Source organism: Ovis aries, chromosome 4, assembly GCF_016772045.2.
Source record: "Ovis aries strain OAR_USU_Benz2616 breed Rambouillet chromosome 4, ARS-UI_Ramb_v3.0, whole genome shotgun sequence".
In the NCBI taxonomy this organism is placed as follows: Eukaryota; Metazoa; Chordata; class Mammalia; order Artiodactyla; family Bovidae; genus Ovis; species Ovis aries.
This window is the reverse complement of record NC_056057.1, coordinates 13,761,121-13,785,071: the sequence shown is the minus strand read 5'-3', so window position 1 is coordinate 13,785,071 and position 23,951 is coordinate 13,761,121. Positions and strand designations below refer to the sequence as shown.

General features: G+C 39.9%; 1 long non-coding RNA gene and 1 other non-coding gene across 2 annotated transcripts in view; both read right to left on the bottom strand.

Moving 5' to 3' along the window:
• Nucleotides 1-17,146: 17,146 nt before the first annotated feature.
• LOC121819384 (uncharacterized) overlaps nt 17,147-23,951 on the bottom strand; it is a 65,031-nt gene continuing 58,226 nt past the window's right edge. Inside the window, exons 3-4 of the long non-coding RNA XR_006059590.2 lie at nt 22,160-22,233; nt 17,147-17,354 (exon numbers count right to left, since the gene is read on the bottom strand). This is a non-coding gene — a long non-coding RNA (uncharacterized LOC121819384). The remainder of the gene's footprint in view (nt 17,355-22,159; nt 22,234-23,951) is intronic.
• TRNAS-GGA (transfer RNA serine (anticodon GGA)) lies at nt 17,908-17,979 on the bottom strand. The gene has a single exon. It is a non-coding gene; the product is annotated as a tRNA-Ser (tRNA).

Genomic DNA, 23,951 nt, shown 5'->3' with positions numbered 1-23,951 from the left:
ACATGATTCTCTGGCCCTGTAGGGGCGACCTTAATCAAGGAAGGTTTCTTTGGGGGCACTACAACCCCCATCTTTCAGAACTGCAGCAGACTGGAAATTCTGGAAAGTGGAGGAAGTCTGACAGGTCAATGAAAATCGTCAATGGTTAGTGCCAGAATCTACATATGTCCTTGTTTTGATGAATTAGGTCAGTTCAGTTCAGTTCAGACACTCAGTCGTATCTGACTCTTGGCGACCCCATGAACCGCAGCACGCCAGGCCTCCAAATTAGTTAGGAAGTTATTATTTTCTTTAAAATGAAATTATAAAGTTTTGAATAAGTAATATATTTATATGACTCCAAAATAAAAGGAATAAAGGGATATTCAGGAAAAAGAATTCTCCCTTCTAATCTTATCCCCCATCTGCTAAATTCCCACGCCTGTTTCTCAAATATGTAATGAGTCTGTAGTTTCTTGCATATCCTTCCAGAGATTTACATATGTATGAATATATATTCTTCCATTTTTATAGAAGTGATAGCATAAAATTGATTGGCAAGACAACATATCTTAGAAATATAACATGTCAAAATAAAAATTCCAGAATTTTTAAAAGCATCTTTATAGTGTTCTACCATATGGATGTACTATACTTCATTTAACCTCTTGATAGGTTTATTCATATTATGCAAGAGTTTGATTCATACATCTTAACATTACAAATAATACTATAATGAATATCTTGATACATATGGTATTTTTCAGACATGTAAATACAGTTGTAGAATAAGTTGCTAGAAGTGGATTTGCTGGTGCAAAAGTTCATACATTTTTAATTTTAACAAATAGTCCCACATTGCCCTTTGTACACACCACAACCACCTTACATTTCGTCACTAATATATGAGGTTGCCCCACTTCCTCACAGCAGGTTCGACGTAGCATATTATTGAATGCTTAGATTTTTTAATCTGAAAGATGAAAACTTACATCCCTATTCACTTTAATTTGTTTCTCTCATTTGAGTATGACTGAACAACCTTTTATAAGTTTGAGACAACTGGAAAAAGCTAGCTTTTTCCATTGAAAGCATCAGAAAACCAAAAACACTTGACTAAAAGAAAAACAAAATGATTTCCTTTTTATAAGGCCATGTAGATACGTCTACGTGTATTCATGTATAATGTGAATTTAACTCAGATGACCATTATATCTACTACTGTGGGCAAGAATCCCTTAGAAAAATGGAGTAGCCATCAAAGTCAACAAAAGAGGCCAGAATGCAATACTTGGATGCAGTCTTAAGAATGACAGAATGATCTCTGTTCGTTTCCAAGGCAAACTATTCAATATCACAGTAATCCAAGTCTATGCCCTGACCAGTAATGCTGAAGAAGCTGAAATTGAAAGGTTATGTGAAAACCTACAAGACCTTCTAGAACTAACACCCGCAAAGATGTACTTTTCATTATAGGGGACTGGAATGCAAAAGTAGGAAGTCAAGAGATACCTGGAGTAACTGGCAAATTTGGCCTTGGAATATGGAATGAAGCAAGGCAAAGGCTAATAGAGTTTTGCCAAGAGAAGGCACTGGTCATAGCAAACACCCTCTTCCAACAACACAAGAGAAGACTCTACACATGAACATCACCAGATGGTCAACAGTGAAATCAGATTGATTATATTCTTTGCAGGTAAAGATGGAGAAGTTCTATATAGTCACCAAAAACAAGACCGGGAGATGACTGTGGCTCAGATCATGAACTCCTTATTACCAAATTCAGACTGAAATTGAAGGAAGTAGGGAGAACCACTAGACTATTCAGGTATGACCTAAATCAAATCCCTTACGATTATACAGTGGAAATGACAAATAGATTCAAGGGATTAGATCTGATAGATAGAGTGTCTGAAGAACTATGAATGGAGGTTCATGACATTTTACAGGAGACAGGGATCAAGACCATCCCCAAGAAAAGGGAATGCAAAATGGTTGTCTGACAAGGCCTTACAAATAGCTGAGAAAAGATGAGACGCTAGAGGCAAAGAAGAAAAGGAAAGATATACCCATTCGAATGTAGAGTTCCAAAGAATAGCAAGGAGAGATAAAAAGCCTTCTTCAGTGATCAATGCAAAGAGATAGAGGAAAACAATAGAATGGGAAAGACTAGAGATCTCTTCAAGAAAATTAGAGATACCAAGGGAATATTTCATGCAAAGATGGGCTCAATAAAGAACGGAAATGGTATGGATCTAACAGAAGCAGAAGATATTAAGAAAAGGTGGCAAGAATACACAGAAGAACTGTACAAAAAAGATCTTCACGACCCAATAATCACAATGGTGTTATCACTCACCAACAGCCAGACATCCTGGAATGTGAAGTCAAGTGGGCCTTAGGAAGCATCACTACGAACAAAGCTAGTAGGGGTGATGGAATTCCAGTTGCTGCTGGTGCTGCTTCTAAGTCGCTTCAGTCGTGTCCAACTCTGTGCGACCCATAGACGGCAGCCCATCAGGCTCCTCTGTCCCTGGGATTCTCCAGGCAAGAACACTGGAGTGGGTTGCCATTTCCTTCTCTAATGCATGAAAGTGAAAAGTGAAAGTGAAGTCGCTTCAGTCGTATCCAACCCCATGGACTGTAGCCTATGAGGTTCCTCCATCCATGGGATTTTCCCAGCAAGAGTACTGGAGTGGGTTGCCATTTCTTTCTCCAGGAATTCCAGTTGAGCTACTTCAAATCCTAAAAGATGATGCTATGAAAGTGCTGCACTCAATATGCCAGCAAATTTGGAAAACTCAGCAGTGGCCACAGAACTGGAAAAGGTCAATTTTCATTTCAATCCCAAAGAAATGCAATGCCAAAAATGCTCAGACTACCGCACAATTGCACTCATCTCACATGCTAGTAAAGTAATGCTCAAAATTCTCCAAGCCAGATTGAAACACGTATAATATCATATAAGAAATGAATCACCAGTCTAGGTTCAATGCAGGGTGCAGGATGCTTGGGGCTGGTGCACTGGGATGACCTGGAGGGATGGTGTGGGGAGTGAGGTGGGAGGGGAGTTTGGGATTGGGAACACGTGTACACCCGTGGTGGATTCATGTTGATGTGTGGCAAAACCAATACAATATTGTAAAGTAAAACAAACAAACAAACAAAAATTATCCAAGCCAGGCTTCAGCAATACATGAACTGTGAACTTCCAGATGTTCAAGCTGGTTTTAGATAAGGCAGAAAAACCAGAGATCAAATTGCCAACATCTGCTGGATCATCGAAAAAGCAAGAGAGTTCCAGAAAAAACATCTATTTCAGCTTTACTGACTATGCCAAAGCCTTTAAATTCTGAAAGAGCTGGGAATACCAGACCACCTGACCTGCATCTTGAGAAACCTGTATGCAGGCCAGGAAGCAACAGTTAGAACTGGACATGGAACAACAGACTGGTTCCAAATAGGAAAAGGAGTACGTCAAGGCTGTATGTTTTCACCCTGCTTATTTAACTTACATGCAGAGTACATCATGAGAAATGCTGGTCTGGAAGAAGCACAAGCTGAAATCAAGATTGCTGGGAGAAATATCGATAACCTCAGATATGCAGATGACACCACCCTTATGGCAGAAAGTGAAGAAGAACTAAAGAGCCTCTTGATGAAAGTGAAAGAGGAGAGTGAAAAAGTTGGCTTAAAGCTCAACATTCAGGAAACTAAGATCATGGCATCCAGTCCCATCACTGCATGGCAAATAGATGGGGAAACAGTGGAAACAGTGTCAGAATTTATTTTTGGGGGCTTCAAAATCACTGTAGATGGTGACTTCAGCCATGAAAATAAGACACTTTCTCCTTGGAAGGAAAGTTATGACCAACCTAGACAGCATATTAAAAAGCAGAGACATTACTTTGTCAACAAAGGTCTGTCTAGTTAGGGCTATGGTTTTTCCAATAGTCATGTATGGATGTGAGAGTTGGACCATAAGGAAAGCTGAGCACTGAAGAATTGATGCTTTTGAACTGTGGTGTTGGAGGATACTCTTGAGAGTCCCTGGGACTGCAAGGAGATCCAATCGTTCCATCCTAAAAATCAGTCCTGGGTGTCCATTGGAAGGACTGATGTTGAAGCTGAAACTCTGAACTTTGGCCGCCTGACACAAAGGCCTGACTCATTTGAAAAGACCCTGATGCTGGGAAAGATTGAGGGCGGGAACAGAAGGGGATGACAGAGGATGAGATGGTTGGATGGCATAACCAACTCAATGGACATGGATTTGGGTGGACTCTGGGAGCTGGTGATGGACAGGGAGGCCTGGTGTGCTGTGGTTCATGGGGTCGCAAAGAGTTGGACATGACTGAGCAACTGAACTGAACTGAATTATACTTTCTTCACAAATCGTCTTTGTTTAGAAGTTATCGCTGGTGACTGCAGCCATGAAATTAAAAGACACTCCTTGGAAAAAAAGCTATGACAAACCTACACAGTGTATTAAAAAGTAGAGACTTCATTGCTGATTAAAGTCTGCATAGTCAAAGCTATGTTTTTCCAGTAGTCATGTATGAATGTGAGAGTTGGACTGTGAAGAAGGCTGAGCAGCAAAGAGTTGATACTTTCAAATTGTGGTGTTAGAGAAGACTCTTGAGAGTCCCTTGGACAGTTAGGATGTCAAACCAGTCAATTAAAGGAAATCAATCCTGAATATTCATTAGAAGGACTGATGGTGAAGCTGAAGTTTCAATACTTTGGCACTTAAGACCCTGCTGCTGGGAAAGATTGAGGGCAGGAAGGAAAGGGGGGGTGACAGAGAATAAGATGATTGGATGACATCACTAAGTAAATGGACGTGAGTTCAAGCAAATCCTGGGAGATGGTGAAGGACAGGGAAGCCTGGTTGCTTCAGTCCATGGGGTCACAAAGAGTTGGATATGACTTAGCAACTGAACAGCAAATGTTAGTATGGGAAGAGCACCTGAGATTTCAAACTAGCAAACCTTGCTCAAACATGGTCTCAGTCAAATTTTTTCTGTGATGTTTGGTAAATTATCAAAGCTCTCTTAGGCCATAAATAAAATAACTAAGAACCTATTTTCATCCCATAAATATTGAGTCCACAGTGTAAGCTCTATGACATTTGGAACACAGAAGGTAGGAAATAATATTTGTTGTAGAATCAACTATACCTTAGACATATAAAAGCTTACAGAAACAAGTGGCAATCAAGACTCAGTTCCCTGCAGCCAGGGAAGTCTAGGAACTATTTGTTCCATCAGCTAAGAAATCAGGACATTTTAGTAGAGTTAGGTGTGGGCACAGAGAAGAACCTGAATGTGGGAAACTACAAGCACTTCCCCACACCAAGGCAATAGTATAGGGGCTTCCCAGGTGGCTTAGTGATCAAGAATCCACCTGCCAGTTCAGGAGATGTGGGTTCAATCCCTGGGTCAGGAAGATCTCCTGGAGAAGGAAATGTCTGCCCACTCCGGTAAACTTGCCTGGGAAATCCCATGGACAGAGGCGCCTGGGGGGCTATAGTACATGGGGTCACAAAGAGTCTGACACAACTTAGGGACTAAACAATACATAGTAGCATAAAGGAGGAAAGGAATAATGAACCATGAGTTCAGAGAGGAAGACTGGGGCGTATCATGAAGGAACTGGTGGTCCCGGCAAAGACATTTGGCTTCCATCCCAAAGCAAAGGGGAACCCCTGAAGGGTTTGAAACAAGGAAGTGTCATGATTGGGTGTGTGTTTCAAAATATTCTCTCCAGCTGCTGTGCTGAGGAAGATCGGAAGGGAGCAAGACTCTGTAGAGAAACCAATATAGGCAAGAAATGGCAGTGGAGATGGCAGTGGAGATAGAAAGATAGGAACAAATGTGAGAGACATTAAAATCTAGAAACTAGGTGTTAACAGTTGATTATACGGAGTCACCGAGAGAATGAGGAGTAGGAGAGGAAGCTGAAGTTTCTAATTCTTATAACTGTTCACACAGATAGTAAATGCAGGAAGAAGAGCAGGTATACTTACGGTCGGGCAAAGAAATAATGAAGAAAATTACATATGATAGGTAATCGTAAGTTATCAATGGCATATCCATTACAGCTGTCCAACTGGCTGTTATACTGATGCTCAAGAGAGAGATCTAAGAGAAATAAGTTGGAAAGTCATCAGCATGTAGATGCTTACTGAAACCAGGCATAGATGAGATTGGTCTTGGTGAATGCGCAAAGCAGAAAACAGTAGTCTAGAATCAACAGAGGCTTTAGGCCCAGCGCAACACTTCAGGCAGTGTCTGTGAACCATGGCTACATGCTAGAGTCATTGCAAAGCTTGTAAAGTACAGTGATTCCAGGACGCTACACAAGACCAATTAACTCAGAATCTCCTGTGTGGGCGCCAACAGTCTTTCAAAGCTTCCCAGGTGATTGCAATATACAGCTCTGATTGAGAACTCTTCCATGCTGGAATGTGCCCAGTGACTATATGTTGAGTGAATAAACAAGTAGGTGAGCAAATATGAGATTGCACAGAGACTCCAAAAACAGAAAAAGTGATGGGGATACTGATAGCAAGCAGCATAACAGAAAATAAAGACGTGAGAAAACAGAGTACAGTCAGTGGCAAAGAATCCACCTGCAATGCAGGAGGCCTAGGAGATGTAGGTTCAATCCCTGGGTTGGGAAGTTCCCCTGGAAAAGGAAAAGGCAACCCGCTCCATTTATTCTTGCCTGAAAAATCCCATGGACAGAGGAGCCTGGTGGGCTATAGCCCAAGGGGTCTCAAAGAGTCGGATATGACTGAGTGCGCACACACATATACAAAGGGGAAAAAATCACACATTTAGCAGGAAGAGAATCATTAGAGCCTGGAAGACAATGTAGATAATCTAATCACAAATAGTTTTAAGAAACATGGGAAAAGGAATTTGCTGGCAACATGAAATAAGATTCTTAAGTACCTGACAAGCCTGAGAACAATAGGTAGTGAGAAAATCAATGCATTGAAACCCAACAAAGCTTCAGTGTACCATCCCTTTTCAATCACTTGGAGGAAAAATGTGTTCAGTACGTCCTCCTTCTCCACGTTTGGACCTTTAAGCAGGATATTTGGATTCACAGACTGAACCCCACTCAGATTGTCTCCCCTTCCAGCACACTGCTGTACTTAAATGACACCAGGCTTCCAAGCAAGATTGATTGTAAACTTGAAAAGGTTATATGTGATGTAATGAATAACACATGCTATTCCCTCAAGCGCATCTCTGGAATGATGCAAGGATCCTGCAATAATAGTTTAGAAGAGATTGGGAAGAGATCTCACAGACAAGCGCCAAAAGAAAATTTCCTATTATGCTCACTTAATAAACTGCTTTATCTTGAATTCATTCACTCAATGAATACTTAATGAAGACTTAAAAACTGTTTTTGGAGTTCCATAAATGTTTTGTCAACAAATGGGGAGATGAATGGATATAATGCACCAATCAAAGTTCGAGGGGCTATGAGAAAAATAAAATAACTCAAAAATGGGAATTGATCTTAATAGAGACTGCAATACCCCTTTTGAGAAAATGTAATAAGTGCCATCCAATTGTTACACATTTTACTAGGAGAATACAGAATAAGAGGGAAGAAGGGATTATTTCCAATTGGAGTGCTAGGAAAGAACTTTTGCCGGAAGTTGTGTTTAAGCTGAACCTTGAAAAATCTAGATGTGCAGATTTTGGGAAAAGATATTTGAGGCAAAGAAAGACTACCAGGTGGACTGTGTTGATGTGTGGAAGATGGAGAACAGTTAAATTTGAACAAGATCTGGTTTATGAAGGACAATCATTGGGCAACAATATTGAAAAGGTACATTGAGAGTTTGCATGGAGATCTTTTACAGTTTTTAATGACTGAGCACAGGATAGAAACTAATATTTGTTGAATGTTTTCTATGGGCCAGGTACATTGTAATTACATAAATTATCTTAATGAAGGTTTATAATAACCTCCTTTGTAGGTTCATGAAGTCCTTCTTAACAAAATATAATTGATGCTGGGAAAAACCAATTAAAAGATCTCAGTTGAAATGGAATTTATGTTTTCATGGTAAATTATAGGGGAGAAAATGATTAGAATATTAACTTTAAAAATGATTAACATTATGACAGATGTTTATCTTTTGTCAACAACACATATATATTGTAATTAAAACTTTACACTAATTCTTAAAACTAAGAAAGAATAATTCAAATACATTTTAGGGGAGAGGCATATTTTTCCAAGAAAATTACCTGACTGCATAATACAATATTCTTCAGTTTATATCTTCAGCGTGATTGTAAAGAGGGTTGGTTTTTGCAAAATTATTTGAGTTTTTTCATGAATTTCCTTAGAACTTTGATATCAAAGCTGTTTTTATTTGAAATACCTATCATATTATTGTGCTCATTAATTTTTTTTTGTGTGGAGTGTTAACATGTTTAACTCTGCCAAATATAACATTTGTTGGTAGCTCTGTGTGTAATTCAAATACTTCTCCAGTTTCATTGACTTCATGACATCTTGCATCATTTGCATCACGTATATTTTTATTTTATAGTCATTTGCATTAAAATTCCTAATGGTCATTACCATTTGAAAGTGCAGAAGTTTCGTACTCTCAGTGAGAGGTGACCTACCTTGATGGGAAGGGCCAACGTGCTTGAGTGGGGAGGTCAGTTGAAGAGGTAACTCACTAGTCAATATTTTCATATTATGACATGTTTTATTTTCCTATAAAATCTTGGATAATAAATGCCAAGATGATGAGATCTTCCTGTATTTTATGATTTCTATTTTACCGATGAGAAAACTGAGGCTCAGTGAAAGTCAGTGTGCCCATAGCCACACAGCTCATAAATGATAAAACCAGAATTTGAAGGCAGTCTAATTTGAGTGTTGAACCATTTGTGTAGGTATGGGCCAAGTGCTTTTAGTTGTCAATTAGAGATAAGTCACTACCAGAAATTTATAAAGCATGGAAAGCTTATCTTTTCTGTATTGCCTAACTTGTATTTTTTCCCCTGCCTTCTAAAATTACACAGACTGATCTTAATTTTCAGTCTTTTCCCCCTAATATATACAATTAATGCATTAAAAATTGTGTTAATCCCAACTCACAAATTTTGATATGACAGTCTCTTCACTGACCCATAAATTATTTAGAAGTATGTTTTTAAATTTCGTAATATCATCTTTTGGCTATTTATTTTTCATTTTACTGCATTGAGATTTAAAAATAATACCTGTATGATGTAGGGAATCTAGATCCGATCCATTGGTGTTTGTAAAGATTGGTTTTGAAACCATTATGTGGTCAAGTTTTTGTAAATGATGTATAAGTATTTAAAAAGTGTGTGTGTTCTTTAACTCTTTGATGTAGAATTCTATGTAAGTATATTAGAGTGAGCTTAAATTTCTTGAAACATATACTAAATCTTCGTAATTTTTTATTTGCTTGATTCATGAATTACAGAAAGAAATGTATTAAGGTCTTGCAATATAATTATGCACACATCAACTTTTTGTTGTAGTTTTATCAATTATGTTTGTTGTTATTGTAGCCACTAAGTCATGTCTGACTCTTTGTGACCCCATGGACTGTAGCATGCCAGACTCTTCTGTCCTCGACTATCTCCCAAAGTGTGCTCAAATTCATGTCCACTGAGTCAGTGATGCTATCTAATCATCTCACTCCCTGCTGCCCCCTTCGTCTTTCATCATCAATTATTTTTCAGTTTAGTATTTTTATATCTTGGTGTTTTTGTTCCTCATCACTATATAGTGTGCTTTTTCATCCGATATAAAATACATTTTAAATTTCACTTAAAAACTATTTTGTCAGATATGTTACAGTGATACCAACTTTCTTTTCATTCGCATTTTCCTAGCATGACTTTTTTATCCTCTTAATTTCAGCTCTTTGCGTCATATTTTACATGCATCTCATAAGCAGTGGAGTTGATTTTTATAAAATCTATTCTCTTTTGTGCTTCCCACGTGGTTCAGATGGTAAAGAATCTGCAATGCAGGAGACTTAGGTTTGATCCCTGAGTTTGGAAGATCCCTTGGAGAAGGAAGTAGCAACCTACTTCAGTACTCTTGCCTAGGGAATTCTATGGACAGAGGAGCTTGGCAGGCTATAGTCCATGGGGTCGCAAAGAGCTGGACACGACTAAGCAACTGAAGCTTCCTTTTTCACTCTTTTAACTGGTGAATTTAATATATTTACACTTATTTTGAGTATGGACACACATGGGTAGTACACATGGTTACTTCTACCATATGCATTCTACTTAGCTTACTGTTTTGTTTCTTCTTCTTATTTTCAGGATTCTAGTTAACTAATAGGTTTTTTAAAAATCACTGCCCATGGTTTAAAACTCATACATTCTATTTCTCATCCTTTAGTGATACTTTAAAACTATTAACATGAATTATTTACACAGCAGCACCTAAATTCAGTCAATATTTACTCTCTTCTGAAAATTGAAATGGTCTTAGATGCTTTACCTTCAGGCTTGTTTTTAGTTCTTTATAGTTTTCTAGTATTTCTGTTTTGTTTTCATATCCTTAAATTTGTTGCTATTGTCATTGCTGATGCTTAGATATAGCCACATGTCTATGAATGTGCTTTTTATCACTGTCTCTTTTGTCCCACTCCTTCTGTATGAATTCTGTTAATTTCTTTATAAAAATTATAATATATTATTAATAATATATTGACACTTTTTGCAAGTAATTTTTGTGCCTTTCTTGGTTGTATCTTTTGTTTATTGTTGCTTTTAAGATTTTAGGTTCTATAGCTTCACTGTGATGGATTTATGTGTGGATTTCTTTTTTATTTAAGGTTTTGGGAAGTCATGTGGTTCTTGATTCTATGGATTCATGTTTTTCATCATTTCTGGAAAATTCCCAAGCCTTTCAAGAGAGCTTCTTCCCCCTTTTCCCTATTCTATCCTTCCGGATCTCCTCATAGCTGCGTGGGGACCTTTGTTTCCTTTTCCTTCTCATAATTTCCCAGTGCTACAAGTCCTTCTGATATCCTCAGTTAGACCTGCCAGTTCACCAGTTCTTCAAATGTCTAATCTGTTTATTTCATTAGTTTTAAACACCATGTTTTTATTTTCTTATTCTTTTGTCTAACATAACTACTATTTTTCATATTCTCTTGTTCTCTTTTAGAATTTCAATTTTTTCATGTCTTAATTATTTTAAACATACTTTACATTCTGCTTCAGATTATTATTCCATTATCTCAATTTTGGGGTGATAATTCTGCTATTTTTATTCACTCTCACTCTCCTTGTGTGCTCTGTAATTTATTTTATCATGAGCTCTCTTCTTCAGCAAGACTATTTTTTCCTATGAGAATTTCATATTGTGGGAGTATTTCTTTAGAGTGTTTGGTTTTGAGCAGAAACTTGGGGTACTTTTGGTCCAAAGCCAATTTTATATTAATTCCTCAGCCTGGGGCAAGAGTTTAACCTTCTTGGGTAGGTTAAATTCAAACCCTAATTCTATTTGAGACACAGGTCTGTGGTTATCAAATTATCAGATATAACGCTTTTGTTTTGACTTTTCTACACAGAACTAAAAGAGATGGGAATACCAGACCACCTGACCTGCCTCTTGAGAAACCTGTATGCAGGTCAGGAAGCAACAGTTAGAACTGGACATGGAAAAACAGACTGGTTCCAAATAGGAAAAGGAGTACGTCAAGGCTGTATATTGTCACCCTGCTTATTTAGCTTCTATGCAGAGTACATCATGAGAAGCGCTGGGCTGGAAGAAGCACAAGCTGGATTCAAGATTGCCAGGAGAAATATCAATAACCTCAGATATGCAGATGACACCACCCTTATGGCAGAAAATGAAGAAGAACTAAAAAGCCTCTTGATGAAAGTGAAAGAGGAGAGTGAAAAAGTTGGCTTAAAGCTCAACATTCAGAAAACGAAGATCATGGCATCTGGTCCCATCACTTCACGGGAAATAGATGGGAAAACAGTGGCTGACTTTACTTTTGGGGAGTCCAAAATCACTGAAGATGGTGATTGCAGCCATGAAATTAAAAGACGCTTACTCCTTGGAAGGAAAATTATGACTAACCTAGACAGCATATTAAAAAGCAGAGACATTACTTTGCCAATAAAGGTCCATCTAGTCAAGGCTATGATTTTTCCAGTGGTCACGTATGGATGTGAGAGTTGGTCTGTGAAGAAAGCTGTGCGCCAAAGAATTGATGCTTTTGAACTGTGGTGTTGGAGAAGACTCTTGAGAGTCCCTTGGACTGCAAGGAGATCCAACCAGTCCATCCTAAAGGAAATCAGTCCTGGGTGTTCATTGGAAGGACTGATGCTGAAGCTGAAACTCCAATACTTTGGCCAGCTGATGTGATGAGTTGACTCATTGGAAAAGACCCTGATGCTGGGAGGGATTGGGGGCAGAAGGAGAAGGGGACGACAGAGGATGAGATGGATGGATGGCATCCCCAACTCAATGGACACGAGTTTGGGTAAACTCCGGGAGTTGGTGATGGACAGGGAGGCCTGGTGTGCTGTGGTTCATGGGGTCACAAAGAGTCAGACACGACTGAGTGACTGAACTGAACTGAACTGAACTAAACCCTGAACCAAGGTAGAAACACATAAATGCATCTATTTTCTCCCTTCGCTAGGGAACAAATGCATTTCTTAGTTCTCCCCTTTCACGGATGGCGCAGTCTTTTCAGGGTATCAGGTTTAGGTGGGAAGTAATTCCAATTTTTTTTAATCATTTGAGCCCTGTATTAATTCACTCAGGCTGCCATGGATTGGGGGGCTTATACAGCAGAAATTTATTTTTTTATCAGAGTTTGGGAGACTGGAAGTATAAGATCAGGGTGTTGGCAGGTCAAGTTCTGGTGAGAATTCCCTTCCTGGTTTACTGATGGCTACCTTCTTTCTGTGTCTTCATATGATGGAGAGGAAGGAGAGAGAGAAAAAGTGAGCTATCTCTCTGGTGTCTCTTCTTAAAAGAGAAAAATAATTGTATATTTTTATGCACTATTGTATATGAATGCATATAGGTGGAATCTAGACAAACGGTATAGATGATCTTATTTGCAAAGCAGAAATAGAGATACAGATCAGAAAACAAATGTATGGATACCAAAGAGGGATAGGAGGAGGTGGGAAGAATTGGGAGATTGGGATTGACACATAGATACTATTGATACTATGTATAAAATAGATAATTAATGAGAACATATTGCATAGATCAGGGAACTCTACTTAACACACTGTAGTGACCTGAATGAGAAGGAACTCCAAAAGAGAGGGGATATATGTGTGTATATGGCTGATTCATTTTGCTATGCAGTAGAGAGTAACACCACATTTAAAGCAACTACACTTGAATAAATATTAATTTAAAACTTAATATTTTGCAAAGGGCACTAATCTGGTTAAATTAATGTCCTACCCTTCTGACTTCATCTAACCAAGCATGCATGCACGCTAAGTCACTTCAGTCATGTCTGACTCTTTGCAACCATGTGGACTGTACCCCTCCAGATTCCTCTCTCCATGGGATTTTCCAGGCAACAATACTGGAATGGGTGGCCATGCCCTCCTCCAGGGGATCTTCCCGACCCAGGGATCGAACCCACATTTCTTATGTCTGCTGCATTGGGAAGCGGGTTTTTTAGTACTAGCACCACGTGGGAAGCCCTACCATCAGTTCAGTTCAGTTCAGTCGCTCAGTCGTGTCCGACTCTTTGCGACCCCATGAATCTCAGCATGCCAGGCCTCCCTGTCCATCACCATCTCCCAGAGTTCACTCAGACTCACATCCATTGAGTCCGTGATGCCATCCAGCCATCTCATCCTCGGTCGTCCCCTTCTCCTCCTGCCTCCAATCCCTCCCAGCATCAGAGTCTTTTCCAATGCATCAACTCTTCGCATGAGGTGGCCAAATACTGGAGTTTCAGCTTCAGCATCATTCCCTCCAAAGAAATCCCAGGGCTGATCTCCTTCAGAATGAACTGGTTGGATCTCTTTGCAATCCAAGGGACTCTCAAGAGTCTTCTCCAACACCACAGTTCAAAAGCATCAATTCTTTGATGCTCAGCCTTCTTCACAGTCCAACCCTCCATCCATACATGACCACTGGAAAAACCATAGCCTTGACTAGACGGACCTTTGTTGGCAAAGTAATGTCTCTGCTTTTCAATATGCTATCTAGGTTGGTTATAACTTTCCTTCCAAGGAAAAAACGTCTTTTAATTTCATGGCTTCAGTCACCATCTGCAGTGATTTTGGAGCCCCAAAAAATAAACTCTGACACTGTTTCCCCATCTATTTCCCATGAAGTGATGGGACGAGATGCCATGATCTTCGTTTTCTGAATGTTGAGCTTTAAGCCAACTTTTCACTCTCCTCTTCACTTTCATCAAGAGGCTTTTAGCTCCTCTTCACTTTCTGCCATAAGGGTGGTGTCATCTGCATATCTGATGTTATTGATATTTGTCCCGGCAATCTTGATTCCAGCTTGTGCTTCTTCCAGCCCAGCGCTTCTCATGATGTACTCAGCACAGAAGTTAAATAAGCAGGGTGACAATATACAAACTTGACGTACTCCTTTTCCTATTTGGAACCAGTCTGTTGTTCCATGTCCAGTTCTAACTGTTGCTTCCTGACCTGCATACAGGTTTCTCAAGAGGCAGGTCAGGTGGTCTGGTATTCCCATCTCTTTCAGAATTTTCCATAGTTTATTGTGATCAACACAGTCAAAGGCTTTGGCATAGTCAATAAAGCAGAAAGAGATGTTTTCTGGAACTCTCTTGCTTTTTGACAATCCAGCAGATGTTGGCAATTTGATCTCTGGTTCCTCTGCCCTTTCTAAAATCAGTTTCAACATCTGGGAGTTCACAGTTCACGTATTGCTGAAGCCTGGCTTGGAGTATTTTGAGCATTACTTTACTAGTGTGTGAGATGAGTGCAATTGCGCGGTAGTTTGAGCATTCTTTGGCATTGCTTTTCTTTGGGATTGGAATGAAAAGTGACCTTTTCCAGTCCTGTGGCCACTGCTGAGTTTTCATACCTCCAAATACTCCATCTCCAAATACCATCTTACTGGGAGAGCTATCTGGTTGTGGTTTAGTCGCTAAGTCGTGTCCGACTCTTGTGACCCCATGGACTGTAGCCCACCAGGTTCCTCCCTCCATGGGATTCTCCAGGCAAGAATACTGGAGTGGGTTGCCATTTCCTTCTTCAGGGGATCTTCCCAACCTAGGAATCAAACCAAGGTCTCCCGCGTTGCAGGCCAATTTTGGGGAGTTAGGGCTCCAATATATGAATTTGAGGGAGACACAAACATTTAATCTTTTGTCTGTTGTCCCCATGTGGATATTTAAGCCCAACTTCTAGTTTACCAAGAGCAAGGCTCTCACTCAGCCCACACCCTGTGGCACCATCAGCTCAGACGACCCCTTAGCGCTCTAGTTTTCTGTTTCCACTACATATCAGGAGCCTAGGGATTTTATCTGCTTTTTTCGAATCCACTCTCTAACTATGCTAAAGCCTTTGACTGTGTTGATCACAATAAACTGTGGAAAATTCTGAAAGAGATGGGAATACCAGACCACCTGATCTGCCTCTTGAGAAACCTACATGCAGGTCAGGAAGCAACAGTTAGAACTGGACATGGAACAACAGACTGGTTCTAAGTAGGAAAAGGAGTACATCAAGGCTGTATATTGTCACCCTGCTTATTTAGCTTCTATGCAGAGTACATCATGAGAAACGCTGGACTGGAAGAAACACAAGCTGGAGTCAAGATTGCTGGGAGAAATATCAATAACCTCAGATATGCAGATGACATCACCCTTATGGCAGAAAGTGAAGAGGAACTCAAAAGCCTCTTGATAAAAGTGAAAGAGGAAAGTGAAAAAGTTGGCTTAAAGCTCAACACTCAGAAAACAAAGATCATGGCATCTCGTCCCATCACTTCATGGGAAATAGATGGGGAAACAGTGGAAACAGTGGCAGACTTTATATTTTTGGGCTCCAAAATCACTGCAGATGGTGACTGCAGCCATGAAATTAAAAGATGCTTACTCCTTGGAAGGAAAGTTATGACCAACCTAGATAGCATATTGAAAAGCAAAGACATTACTTTACCGACTAAGGTCCATCTAGTCAAGGTTATGGCTTTTCCAGTGGTCATGTATGGATGTGAGAGTTGGACTGTGAAGAAAGCTGAGCACCGAAGAATTGATGCTTTTGAACTGTGGTGTTGGAGAAAACTCTTGAGAGTCCCTTGGACTGCAAGGAGATCCAACTAGTCCATTCTGAAGGAGATCAGTCCTGGGTGTTCTTTGGAAGGAATGATGCTGGAGCTGAAACTCCAGTACTTTGGCCAGCTGATGTGATGAGTTGACTCATTGGAAAAGACCCTGATGCTGGGAGGGATTGAGGGCAGGAGGAGAAGGGGACGACAGAGGATGTGATGGCTGGATAGCATCACGGACTCGATGAACGGGAGTCTGAGTGAACTCCTAGAGCTGGTGATGGACAGGGAGGCCTGGCGTGCTGCGATTCATGGGGTTGCAAAGAGTCAGACATGACTGAGCGACTGAACTGAACTGAACTGAACTGAACACATCTAGGGTTTTTCAGGTTTTCTAGTGTTACCTTATTGTCAGAAGCAGAAGTCTCTCACAGCCAGTTTTCTCCTTTCTTTTATGTAATCTAAACAAGTTGTCTGAATTTCCATTCCTTCCCTTTTAAAAAAAGGATGATGCACACAAGTATTATTTTCATTCATCTCATACAGTAATTCTGAGAAAGAGCAATTAGAGATAGCAATATGTTGCAAATTAAAAATGTTAAATATAGCAAAAGCAAATAGAGATTCTCTAATAATGCATTTTAATTATAACGCACTGATATTATCTGAGGATATTAAACTGTATTATAACTACATTATAATTCCTTGCAGAGACCATGAATGTTTCCAACCCAACAAACCACAGAGCAATAAAGGACCATCTGAGATTTGATTGTAAATTCAGTATTATTGACTCCCATTTTAAAGATTATAAGTACTATTTCTAGAATGTTATTCTACTGGTACAGAGCAGGACATCTTTCTCAGGACATGAGTTGAATAATTATAGTGATTTATTTCAAAGAGGAATCCTTTAGGGTGAACACTTTTGGGAAAAGTGAGGAGTTAAATATACAAATAATCTTGACTGGGGACAGTGTGAACATAGGGCATTGGAGGCCCTGGAGTTTCTTTATTGTCTTGCTATATTCCAATGGTTCTGGGACAGATCATATTCTCCTGTGCCTTCCTTTTTTCCTCTAAAAATAAAGGAAAACAAGATTTATTGAAAAAAAGTTGGTATTAACCATGAGGTCAAACCTACTGTGGTTAGCACCTGGAGAGGACAGAGAATGGGAAAACTGACCTTTCTCCATAATTTCCAAAGATAGAGTCTGTCTAGGGGTTTAGATCCATGGTTAGGTTAATCCTTCCAAGAACAGGGCTAATATTATGGAATCAAACTGACTTCTATGATATCCTCCAGAACAGAAATTAGTGCAAACTCCAGACAGACTTTCCTTTGGAAACAAGTAAGGCTCACCATTAAGGATTAATTCACAAAACTGTCTGGAATAGAAGCTGATACCAAATACTAGTGCCTGCTTATGAAAGCCCTCTGGCATTCCCTTGCTGTTTTTTAAGGGATTTAGCTCCATTCTAAATACTTATGGATGATATTCAGCCAATGTCGCTCAGTTGTGTCCGACTCTTTGTGACCCCCATGGACTGTAGCCCACCAGGTTCCTCCCTCCATGGGATTCTCCAGGCAAGAGTACCGGAGTGGGTTGTCATTTCTTTCTCCAGGGGATCTTCCCAACCCAGGGATCGAACCCGGGTCTCCTGCATTCCAGGCAGACACTTTAACCTCTGAGCTACCAGGGAAGCCCAACATAAGGCCACCAGTTGCTAAAATATGAAGACTTCTGCACTAGTGGGTGTGCTGCCCTGGTGGCTCAGATGGTAAAGAATCTGCCTGCAATGTGGAAGACCTGGGTTCAGTCTCTGGGTTGAGAAGATTCCCTGGAGAAGGGAAAGGCAACCCACTCCAATTTTCTTACTTGGAGAACTCCATGGACAGAGGAGCCTGGTGGGCTACAGTATATGGGGCTGCAAAGAGTTAGACACGACTGAGCAACTAACATACACACATACATACACACACTAGTGGGTAAAATGCAACTGTCCTGAGGGTCCCAAGTGCCCTGGTCACTTAGCCCCTTTTTTGTTTCCCCACACTTTGCAACTCACATCTCCCCCTCTTCACAGTAAAGATTTGCTCCTGGTATGTTGCCCCAGGGCCCTCCGCAAGCACTAGAGCCAGAGTCTGTTCTAAATAAATGGTCCTGAATTGTGTATTAAATGTTCTGCAAGTTCTCCTCTCCTGAGCCTGCAGGCCTGAATTGAACTAGAGCCTCCAGGTTCCAACCTTTACTGCTTTCAATGTATATATTTTAACAATCTGACTTTTTGAGTTTCCAGACTTCGGCTTAACAGGCCCTTTGACTTCCCATCTTCCTGACCATTTTGGAGGCATGGTCTCAATACCAGTGGAACTAGAGGTTTGGTCTTCCCCAATGGCTCAGTGGTAAAGAATTCGCCTGCCAATTCAGGAGACTAAGAGATGATGCAGGTTGCATCTCTGGGTCAGAAAGATTCCTTGGAGGAGGAAATGGCAACCTGCTTCAGTATTCTTCCTGGGAAAAATTCCATGCACAGAGGAGCTGGGCAATCCATGGTGTCACAAAGAGTTGGAAATGACTGAACACGCATAGACTAGACTTAGATTTCACAGATTAAATAAATATATAATTTAGATATTTTGCAGACTGATATAATCTTATCAAATTTTGTCTCACCAAGACCATTAATTAAAAAAAAATCATCTGCTACAATTATGCTATGTAAGAAAGAGAAGGACAAATTCAGAACAATCCCCACTAAAGAATTTATCTAAATCATATCCCTATGATTATACAGTGGAAGTGAAAAATAGATTCAAGGGATTAGGTCTGATAGACGGAGTGCCTGAAGAGCTATGGACGGAGGTTTGTGACATAGTATAGGAAGCAGTGATCAAGATCATACCCATGAAAAAGAAAAGCAAAATAGCAAACTGATTGTCTAATGAGGGCTTAAATAGCTGAGAAAAGAAGAGAAGCTAAAGGCAAAGGAGAAAAGGGAAGATATACCCATCTGAATGCAGAGTTCCAAAGAATAGCAATGAGAGGTAAGAAAGCCTTCCGAACTGATCAGTGCAAACAAATAGAGAAAAACAATAGAATCAGTTCAGTTCAGTCACTCAGTCATGTCCGACTCTTTGCGACCACATGGACTGCAACCCATCAGGCCTCCCTGTCCATCACCATCTTCCGGAGTTTATGCAAACTTATGTCCACTGAGTCAGTGATGTGATCCAACCATCTCATCCTCTGTCATCTCCATCTTATCCTGCCTTAAATCTTTCCCAGCATCATGGTCTTTTCTAATGAGTCAGCTCTTCACATCAGGTGGTCAAAGTATTGGAGTTTCAGCTTTAGCATCAGTCCTTCCAATGACTATTCAGAACTGATTTCCTTTAGGATTGACGGGTTTGATCTCCTTGAAGTCCAAGGGACTCTCAGGAGTCTTCTCCAACACCACAGTTCAAGAGCATCAATTCTTCAGTGCTCAAATTTCTTTATGGTTCAACTCCCACATCCATACATGGCTACTGGAAAATCCATAGCTTTGAATAGATGGGTTTGTTGGCAAAGTAATGTCTCTGCTTTTGAATATGCTGTCTAGGTTGGTCAAAACTTTCCTTCCAAGGAGCAAGGGTCTTTTAATTTCATGGCTGCAATTGCCATGTGCAGTGATTTTGGAGCCCCCCAAAATAGTCTGTCACTGTTTCCCCATGTATTTGCCATGAAGTGATGGGCCTGGATGTGATGATCTTAGTTTTCTGAAAGTTGAGCTTTAAGCCAACTTTGTCACTCTCCTCTTTCACTTTCATCAAGAGGCTTTTTAGTTCCTCTTCACTTTCTGCCATAAGGCTGTGTCATCTGCATATCTGAAGTTACTGATATTTCTCCCAGCAATCTTGATTCCAGCTTGTGCTTCATTCAGCCCAGTATTTCTCATGATGTACTCTGCATATAAGTTAAATAAGCAGGGTGACAGTAAACAAGGAATGGGAAAGAGTAGAGATCTCTTCAAGAAAATTAGAGATACCAAGAGAACATTTCATGCAAAGATGGGCACAATAAAGGACAGAAATGCTCTGGATCTAGCAGAAGCTGAAGGTATTAAGAAGAAGTGGCAAGAATACACAGAAGTACAATACAAAAAAGATCTTCATAACCCAGAAAACCATGATCATGTGATCACTCACCTAGAGCCAGACATTCTGGAAGGCAAAGTTAAGTGAGCCTTAGGAAGGAAGCATCACAACAAACAAAGCTAGTGGAGGTGATGGAATTCCAGTTGAGCTGTTTCAAATCCTAAAAGATGATGCTGTGAAAGTGCTGCCGTCAAAATGCCAGTAAATTTGGAAAACTTAGCAGTGGTCACAGGGCTGAAAAAGGTCAGCTTTCATGCCAATCCCAAAGAAAGTCAATGCTGAAGAATATTCAACCTACCTCACAATTGCACTCATCTCACATACTATCAAAGTAATACTCAAAATTCTCCAAGCTAGGCTTCAACAGTACATGAACCCTGAACTTCCAGATGTTCAAGCTGGATTTAGAAAAGGCAGAGGAACCAGAGATCAAATTGCCAACATCTGTTGGATCATTGAAAAAACAAGAGAATTACAGAAAAACATCTACTTTTGCTTTATTGATTATGCCAAAGCCTTTGACTGTGTGGATCACAATAAACCGTGGAAAATTCTTTAAGAGATGGGAATACCAGACCACCTTACCTGCCTCCTGAGAAATATGTATGCCAGTCAAGAAGCAACTGTTAGAACTGGACATGGAACAACAGACTGTTTCCAAATTGGGAAAGGAGTACTTCAAGGCTGTATTTTGTCACCCTGCTTATTTAACTTCTATGCTGAGTACATCACATGAAATGCGGGCTGGATGAAGCACAAGCTGGAATCAAGATTGCCAGGAGAAATATCCTCAGATATGCGGATGGCATCACCCTTATGCAGAAAGCAAAGAGGAACTAAAAAGCCTCTAGATGAAGGTGAAAGAGGAGAGCGAAAAAGTTGGCTTAAAATTCAACATTCAGAAAATGAAGATCATGGCATCTAGTCCCTTCACTTCATGGCAAATAGACGGGGAACCAATGGAAACAGTGACAGACTTTATTTTGGGGGACTCCAAAATCACTGCAGATGGTGACTGCAGTCATGAAATTAAAAGATGTGTGCTCCTTGGAAGGAAAGTTATGACCAACATATTAGACAGCATATTTAAAAGCAGAGACATTACTTTGTCAACAAAGGTCCAGCTATTCAAAGCTATGGTTTTTCCAGTAGCCAGGTATGGATGTGAGAGTTGAACCATAAGGAAACTTGAGTGCTGTAGAATTGATGCTCTTGAACTATGGTGCTGGAGTAGACTCTTGAGAGTCCCTTGGACTGCAAGGAGATCAAACCCATCAATCCTAAAGGAAATCAGTCCTGAATATTTATTGGAAGGACTGATGCTGAAGCTGAAACTCCAATACTTTGATCACCTGATGGGAAGAACTGACTCATCTGAAAAGACCGTGATGCTGGGAAAGATTGAAGGCAGGAGGAGAAGGTGACAGCAGAGGTTTAGTTGGTTGGATGGCATCACTGACTCGAGGGACTCCTTGAGCAAGCTCCAGGAGTTGGTGATGGATAGGGAAGCCTGACGGGTTGCAGTCCATGGGTTTGCAAGGAGTCGGACATGACTGAGCGACTAAGCTGAATTTAACTGAAAGAATTTATCCTATGAAAATCTCACTATATGTCTTTCTCTTCCTCATTTCATGAAAGATCAGTAGCAAATCAACTGTGGACTGGTTATAATCAGTGATATTTGCAAACCCGCACTATACTCCTTTTACTAATGTTTCCAAGCTTAGCCCTAAAGCAGCTCACCTGATTCGTGTGTTTTACTCATTCCAGTTGTGGTTTGGTCTTCCTGGATCTGGACTGCAGCCTGATTCTAAAACCTAAAGTATAAAATGAAGATAGTCTTAATTAAGTCCTATCAGTTCTTTCCAGGCTGCTGAGAATGAACAGGAGTCCTACAATTCTAACATTTAATCTGGTTCTGTTTCCTGAGGCTGGACAGAGTCCATTATTTTATCGCTTGTCCTTTCCTCCTTTCCACGGAACACATTGGTATTGTGTATTTATCTGCATGTGTATTATCCAATAATATCGGCCCTTTCCTGGTAACATGAATTACTCCATTAACAGAATGCAAATTTGTAGTCAGGGCTTGACACCAGGCAAAATAGTCAATACATATCCTATAGAAAATAGTTCTCTGGCTTTGAATAAAGAGTACTTGTAAGGACCTTTCATCTATATACTCAGTTACATCAAAGAATGAGTGCTTCCAAAGCATATTATACAACCACAGAAAAAGAGTTTTATCTGACACTTGATAATTTTACTAAACAACAGAAAGACCATAATTGATTACACTATTAGAAAGCTGTTACAACATGAAACAAACATCATAAGATCGTGAGAAGACTCAGCTAATAATGTATTTGTGACATCAATAAAATTAGTTGTTTTTCATCAGTGTTGTGAAATTTCTGATTTGTTTTAGCCTTGCATATTATTCTATTATAGCATGATGATTCTCATTATGTTTCTCTAAGGCCTATCAACAGACAGAGTGTAGACTCTAATTATCTCTATATTTAGTCAAAATAGTCAGGCTTCATCTGTTTTCAGAACAGTTAATGTATTTGGCTCATTACTCTGGAAACACTGAGTACAATTTAGTTCCCTAAAAACACATCCAGCATTAGCTTATGTAAGGAGCATTAAGGTCCACTGTGTGATGATTTTATTCTTTTCCTATGGCAGTGAGTCAGGAAATAATAGCTATTATTTTTGATCACTTATAATGTACCGAGCACTGTGTTCACATTTTATATGCATTATTCATTTAGCTCTCACAACAACAAACTATTATTTCCATCGCACATATTTAGAAGCTCATCTAGAGTCACGCATTTAGGATGTGGCAGGTGCAGGACAGTCTGATTTCAAAGCCTGAAGTCTTAACCATCATATTATGAAAAGTACTCAATTCCACAGATGCACACTTTATGCCTGATGTTTGTTCAGACCACATACAGTTAGGTCCTCAAAGAGATGCGACCTAGTACTTCAACTCTGATATGAAGATGGCATTTACTTTTATTTATTTCTCCAGGAGGGTGATTCCCCTGATCAGCATCCTTGAATGAATTTTATTGCTGTTGGATAAAAATTCCACCCGTAAGTTCCTGGACACTTGGACTCTCCTCCATTCCAGGCTCCTTCACTTAACTGGTTCAACTTCTCTAGCTTCCCATGGTTCTGCCTTCTTTCCACACAGTTTCCTCCCTCAGGACTTTCTCCCATCTTCCTGCTGACTGAGGCATCCTCTCTGCCCCCTACTCATACCCCTAGCCTCAGTTAAATGTCATTTCCAAAGAAGCTTTCCTGGACTTTCCAGGTTATGACAGGCTCTCCTGTACTCTTTTCCACAAGGCCCTTCATAGTCATCATCACACATTATAAATATATCCTTAACTTTGTGATTATTTCTTTCTTATTATTTTCCTTATTTTCCCCAGTTCTATTGAGATATAATTGGCATACATCACTGTATAAGTTTAAGGTGGATGCCATAATGATCTGACTTACATACATCATGAAATGA